General features: G+C 38.4%; 1 non-coding gene across 1 annotated transcript; it reads left to right on the forward strand.

Moving 5' to 3' along the window:
* The first annotated feature begins 1,980 nt into the window (after positions 1 to 1,980).
* Positions 1,981 to 2,052, forward strand: TRNAW-CCA (transfer RNA tryptophan (anticodon CCA)). Its single transcript has one exon. It is a non-coding gene; the product is annotated as a tRNA-Trp (tRNA).
* The last annotated feature ends 4,777 nt before the right edge of the window (positions 2,053 to 6,829 follow it).

A 6,829-nucleotide genomic window follows, 5' to 3' on the forward strand; every position in this document is an offset into this window, starting at 1 on the left:
TTCTGTCCTTTATTGAGCCCATTTTTGCGTGAAATGTTCCCTTGGTATCTCTAATTTTCTTGAAGAGATCTCTAGTCTTTCCTATCCTGTTGTTTTCCTCTATTTCTTTGCATTGATCACTGACGGAGGCTTTCTTATCTCTCCTTGCTATTCTTTGGAACTCTGCATTCAAATGGGAATATCTTTCCTTTTCTCTTTTGCTTTTCACTTCTCTTCGTTTCACAGCTATTTGTAAGGCCTCCTCAGACAACCATTTTGCCTTTTTGCATTTATTTTCCATGGGGATGGTCTTGATCCCTGTCTCCTGTACAATGTCACGAATCTCCGTCCATAGTTCATCAGGCTCTCTGTCTATCAGATCTAGTCCCTTAAATCTATTTCTCACTTCCACTGTATAGTCATGAGGGATTTGATTCAGGTCATACCTGAATGGTCTAGTGGTTTTCCCTACTTTCTTCAATTTAAGTCTGAATTTGGCAATAAGGAGTTCATGATCTGAGCCACAGTCAGCTCCTGGTCTTGTTTTGGCTGACTGTATAGAGCTTCTCCATCTTTGACTGCAAAGAATATAATCAATCTGATTTTGGTGTTGACCATCTGGTGATGTCCATGTGTAGAGTCTTCTCTTGTATTGTTGGAAGAGGGTGGTTGCTATGACCAGTGCATTCTCTTGAGAAAACTCTATTAGCCTTTGCCCTGCTTCATTCTGTACCCCAAGGCCAAATTTGCCTGTTACTCCAGGTGTTTCCTGACTTCCTACTTTTGCATTCCAGTCCCCTATAATGAAAAGGACATCTTTTGTGGGTGTTAGTTCTAAAAGGTCTTGTAGGTCTTCATAGAACTGTTCAACTTTAGCTTCTTCAGCATTACTGGTTAGGGCATAGGCTTGGATTACTGTGATATTGAATGGTTTGCCTTGGAAACGAACAGAGATCATTCTTTCATTTTTGAGATTGCATCCAAGTACTGCATTTCAGACTCTTGTTGACCATGATGGCTACTGCATTTCTTCTAAGGGATTCCTGCCCACAGTAGTAGATATAATGGTCATCTGAGTTAAATTCACCCATTCCAGTCCATTTTAGTTTGCTGATTCCTAGAATGTCGACATTCACTCTTGCCATCTCCTGTTTGACCACTTCCAATTTGCCTTGAATCATGGACCTAACATTCCAGGTTCCTATGCAATATTGTTCTTTACAGCGTCGGACCTTGCTTCTATCACCAGTCCCATCCACAACTGGGTATTGTTTTTGCTTTGGCTCCATCCCTTCATTCTTTCTGGATTTATTTCTCCACGTATTTCTCCAGCATATTTCTCCAATATGCTGATCTCCAGCAGCATATTGGGCACCTACCGACCTGGGGACTCCACCAGTCATCAAGGAAGTGCAAATCAAAAGCACACTGACATACCAGTTCACACCTGCTAGGGTTGCTATTATCAAAAAGACAAGACATAGTATTGATGAGGATGTGGAGAAAAGGCAATGTTTGTGCACTGTTGGTGGGAATGTAAATTGGTGCAACCACTATGAAAAGCAATATAGAGGTTCCTCAAATCATTAAAAATTGACAGTGAAATAAGTCATATAGTGTGCCAAGTTGCTTGTCTTGTCTGACTCTTTGTGACCCTATGGACTATAGACTGCCAGGCCTCTCTGTCCATGGGATTTTCAGGCATGAGTACTGGAGTGGGTTGCCATAACCCTCCTCATAGTTAATAGTACTGTATTATATACTTGAAAGTTGCTAAGAGAGTAGATCTTAAAAATTCTTACCCTGAGAAAATATTTATAACTAGTTATGGTGACAATTCTTAACTAGTCTTATTGCAGTGATCATTTTGTATAATATACAAATACCAAATCCTTTATTGCCCCCCTGAAATTAAGATAATGTTATATGTCAATTATACCTCAATAATAATATAAAAAATTTAAAGTAGTTTCTGAAATATGTCTACTTATATAATAAGCTTCCTTGGTGGCTCAGAGGTTAAAGCGTCTGCCTCCAATGCGGGAGACCCAGGTTCGATCCCTGGGTTGGGAAGATCCCCTGGAGAAGGAAATGGTAACCCACTCCAGTATTCTTGCCTGGAGAATCCCATGGTCGGAGGAGCCTGGTAGGCTACAGTCCACCGGGTCGCCAAGAGTCGGACACGACTGAGTGACTTCACTTTCACTTTATATAATAGGCACTTAATAAATATTTACTCCTTTCTCTCTTTCTAATCCTTGAGCACCTCGCTCAAACTGAAATACCGGTTCTCAGGGGCATTACAAACATCTGAAGACTATGGACTGACCAGAATTTGTTGTTGCCTACACTAAGGATAATGAGGAGCCTACAGTGATACTTCTCAACAAATTAGCAGAGACAACAAAATGATAGGAAAGGAAATCATCATCTGATCATTTGTGATTAAACACACAGATGGAAAAAAATACCCAGTATTTACTGAGGATAAGTATGGTCTTGAACATTTTACTTACTCATTTAATTCCTATATCAACCTTATGAAATGAAATCAATAATCCTTTATAGAAAGGGAAATTGAAGTTCAGAAAGCAGATGCAACTTTCCTAAGGCCACATATAGTATACAGCAGTAAAGGAACAACACACTGGTATTTGATATAACTTTGTCTAACTCAGTGACTCACTCTGGTGAATATCAATAAGTTGTTATTCATGTCAAAGAATGGCAAGATTAGACTCTCTGACTCATGAATCATCCTCCAATCTATGGCAAGCACAGAAATCTAAAGGGATATAGACATTATAACAGAGTAGTAAAAACATTAAGTTTACAGTCAGTTATTTGTGGGTTTGAATTTTGGCTCTGTCACTTATTATTATTGATGTGTCATTGGGAAAATTATTAAACTTCTAAAGGTTCACTTCCTCATCCAAAAATGGAGCTAATAATTGCCCTACTTCATAGAGTTGTTTAAGGATTATCTGAAATAATGGCTGTAAAATACTTAATATGGTTCCTGGCATGTAATTATGAATTTATTTTTAGTTGTAATAAGACACTGTAGTCTTGAAGTGTTTCACAAAGTTTGAATTAATAACATCTTGCATCAGAATCCCTCAAGATCTTATTAAATAAAAAGGATTCTGGGCCTCATGAGTCAGAGTACCTGGGCAGTGGGAATTTGCTTTTTAACAAGCGGCCCAGACACAGTTGATAGTTTCTGGTGCTACCCATCATTCATTCACTCCTCTCCTAACCACAGATGGATTTCCAGTTGAGGGATTACACTTGCCCTTCATTCTACTTTTATTTCTCAGGTAGAGTATCTGATCTGTCACTGGCGCCTGATTGATATTCCCCTGGCTACAAAGTAGTCCCAATCAGAATTGATGTGATGTATTTGGACTTTTCCTGGATTACTAGGACAAAGATCTCTCTTGTTGGAGATGGACCTGAAAGCATGTCACTCTGGAAATGCTGGCAGCCACTTTGTGACCATGATGCAAGGTGGCTGTCTGAGAGTAGAACCAAAGGAAGAAGAAAACAAAAGATGGAGACAGAAGTCTCATGTCCATTGTGTCACTTGAGCCTCTTGGTCTAGCTACACCTAAAGCCAGACTGACTCCTACACTTTTCAGTTAGAGAACAGAGCCTCTCTTTTCGTTAGATCATTATGTACTATGTGTGTTTTTGTTACTTGTCACTAAAGGCTATAACAAATCAGATAATGCATGTGCAATTCTTTTGCCAAATGCCCCCTAGCTAGGCCTTAATTCCACCCCTTGCGTTCCATACATTGGATTAGACCACATGTAGCCCTTCAGGATTCTTTTTGTCTAAGGTTGAGACAAGATAAGCAGCCTCCTAGATTTCTCTCCTCTAAAATGACACCTGGATATTGGCCTTCTATGGCATGCAAAATATGTCCAAGAATACTTTATCTAACTTTGATGCTTTGACTAAAACTTGGTTCTACTAGCCAGAAGTTTCAAATTGAAATATCTAAAGGGGCCAGGAAGGGAAAAAAAAAAAAAAATGATTAACTAAAACAGGCTGGGAATCCAAGGAAAACATCGAGGCTAACATGATATTAAATGCCCAGCCTCATTGCAAACAAGACTATGGGGAACAGGGAGACCACAGAGTTCTTTTGCTTTTGCCTCTTTTACAGGGAGCATCTGCTACTCAGCTCCGGCCAAAAGTTGCCGTGGGAGAAATGCAGACCTGGGATAACCAGAGCAGTCAGGCATCCTGAATTTTATATGAAGTCCCCTGAATTTTAAACATTAACAACTGGCTCAGTTTTTTGAAACAGGCTGACACAGTGAGGACCAAACTGTGTACACGGACACCTTGTCATCTCCATGGTAGATCTCCCAAGGGGTGACAGAGCAGAGAGTTACTGGGGAGACAATCACAAATGGGAGATTGTTCCAGGCCCCTGTACAGATACCTGAAAGAGAAGAACAAGAAAAGAGACATAACCAAAATGACAAACAGAAGAGAAATATCTTCACTTTATCCATGGACTAGCTTTAGACTAGCTTGGTGACTGTGGACTCATTATGAGTGTATTATGCTCTTAACTCACATAAGATCTTCCTCCTCTCAGGGTACAGGAAGCCTCTTTTTTGTTTGGTATTTATTTATTTCTCTCTCTCCCTTTTCATGGTGAAAGAGAAATATTTATTCTTATTAGCCCCTCAAGTCTAGATCACTATTACTAGTAAAAAATGATTTAATACAAATTTTAGAGTATGCATTGATTATAATACAGTTTTCAATTAGAAAAAAAATTAAATATGAAAAGGAAGTGCTGCTTGGAGTTGAGGAGGTGAATGATTGATTTTGTCTTGTTTTGTTGTGTTTTTCTTCCAGTTTTTATTGATATGATTGACATAGAGCACTGAATAAAGTGTATAGCATAATGATTTGACTTATATACATCATGAAATCATGATCACAATAAGTTTAGTGAACATCCATCATCTCAAAGAGATGGAAAATAAAAGAGCAAGAAGAAAATCCTTTTCTCATGATAAGGATTTTTAGGATTTACTTTCTTAACAACTGTCATATATAACATACAGAGTTAATTATATTAATCATGTTGTACATTACATTCCTAGTATTTATTTACCTTTTGTTGGAAGTTTCTACCTTTTGACCACAGGAAACCTTTATGTTTTTCCCAGAAAGTAGGTTGTGTTGCTAACAGTCTCCATGCACCCTCTTACTTTTCTCTTTTTAAAGCTGGTAGGGTCTCTGGTTTCTTTCTCTTCAGGCTGTGATCAGTCAGATATCTAGCCCCAAGAAAGTACTGAATTAACCTTATAATCCCAAGGAGGAACATTGACTGACAGTCCTTTTGATTCATAAATTATGTTTTGTTTGTATGTGCTTTCAACATGGACTCATCTAAACTGTATTGATCTTGTATCCAACACATATTCACTTGCCTTTAGATTTATCAAATATCTAAACAGGGTACAGAGGATCACTAATACAAATTTTAGAAGTTGTTTTTCTAATTCAGTGCTTTGAAATTGGGAAGCCTGTGACAATCTGCAACATGTCGCCTTCCATTCAACATTTGCAGGTAGGAGCTTGCTAAAATGAACCTCTAAGGCAGCCAAGAAAGGAAAAGGAAAACTCTAAGACAGCATAAAACCTTTGGGATATGAAGTGGTGGTACTCTCTTTTGTGTTCATAGCAACAAGGATGTCTAGAGATCTAACTCATGTATGACTGGTCCTCAATAGTCCGTTCCCACTCTGCCTCCTATTTCAGTCTTCATCATATACACAACAGTATTCAAGGTCCTGAATTATTGCCCTAGTTTCTAATTTGTGGACTATTGTTCTTATTCCATTTACCCCAGGGAATCAGAAGAACTGGGGAACTTCTAGAGAGCCATTGTTTAGATGATCAGAGAAGGTACTTATTTCAGGAGTAAATACTTGCTATTTTTTTGACTGGATAATGAGGTATTTAGGGAAAAAAAAAGTCTCAACATAAACTGTAGGTATAAGGAAGATGGGACTGGAACCATAACCAGAGCTTATTAGATTGTTGGTCAAATGTATATGAAATCAATAATCCCCGAGTAGGACATCTTTCATATTAATAAACAGAAGCTTTAATTCTGTACCACAAGGTGGATAGTTTTATCTTACTAATGATAACCAGTTCATCTGAAAGGGTATTGTAGACATTAGTAATACACCAATATCTGATTCTTCTCTCATTCCTAGTACAAGAGAGGCTGTAATTCCCAGTGTCTTAATGTAATTCCCGATTAGGTGAGGTCGTGTGAGTAGCTCTGAAATGAAGACTGAAGGTGTATATGTACTTCCTTCTCTTTAAAGAAGATCAAATATACCAACTTGTACAGGTCTGGTCGATGGAGTTGCCATCAGCCTGGAGTGTTGAGTGACCCTATGGAGGAGAGGCCATGCTCTCATATGGGCTCAAAAATGAACATGTAAGATAAGCAAAGAATAAGCTTTAGCTGTGTTAAGGCCATGGGATTTCAAAGTAAATCTTCATTGCAGCATAACATAGTCTACCCTGACTAATAAAAAAGGATGTGGAGAAGGCAAGGAGGTTGCCTTGTTTCTGGAGCTAGAGGAAAGAAATTAGAAGCAGGGAAGCAGCTAGTGGTAAGCTCTTCTATCTTCGTTCTGTCTTCCTGCCTTCTTCTAATCTTTATTCTCCACACATACACAATGCACCCATTCTGTCAATTTTCAGTTCTATATTCACACAGATGCCAACTTTATAAAATGAAAATAACTGGAAAAACATGTAAAGTACACATCTTAGTGTTGTGCATAATTTAAACATT

The sequence above is a fragment of the Dama dama genome, chromosome 33 (genome assembly GCF_033118175.1).
Source record: "Dama dama isolate Ldn47 chromosome 33, ASM3311817v1, whole genome shotgun sequence".
Taxonomy (NCBI): Eukaryota; Metazoa; Chordata; class Mammalia; order Artiodactyla; family Cervidae; genus Dama; species Dama dama.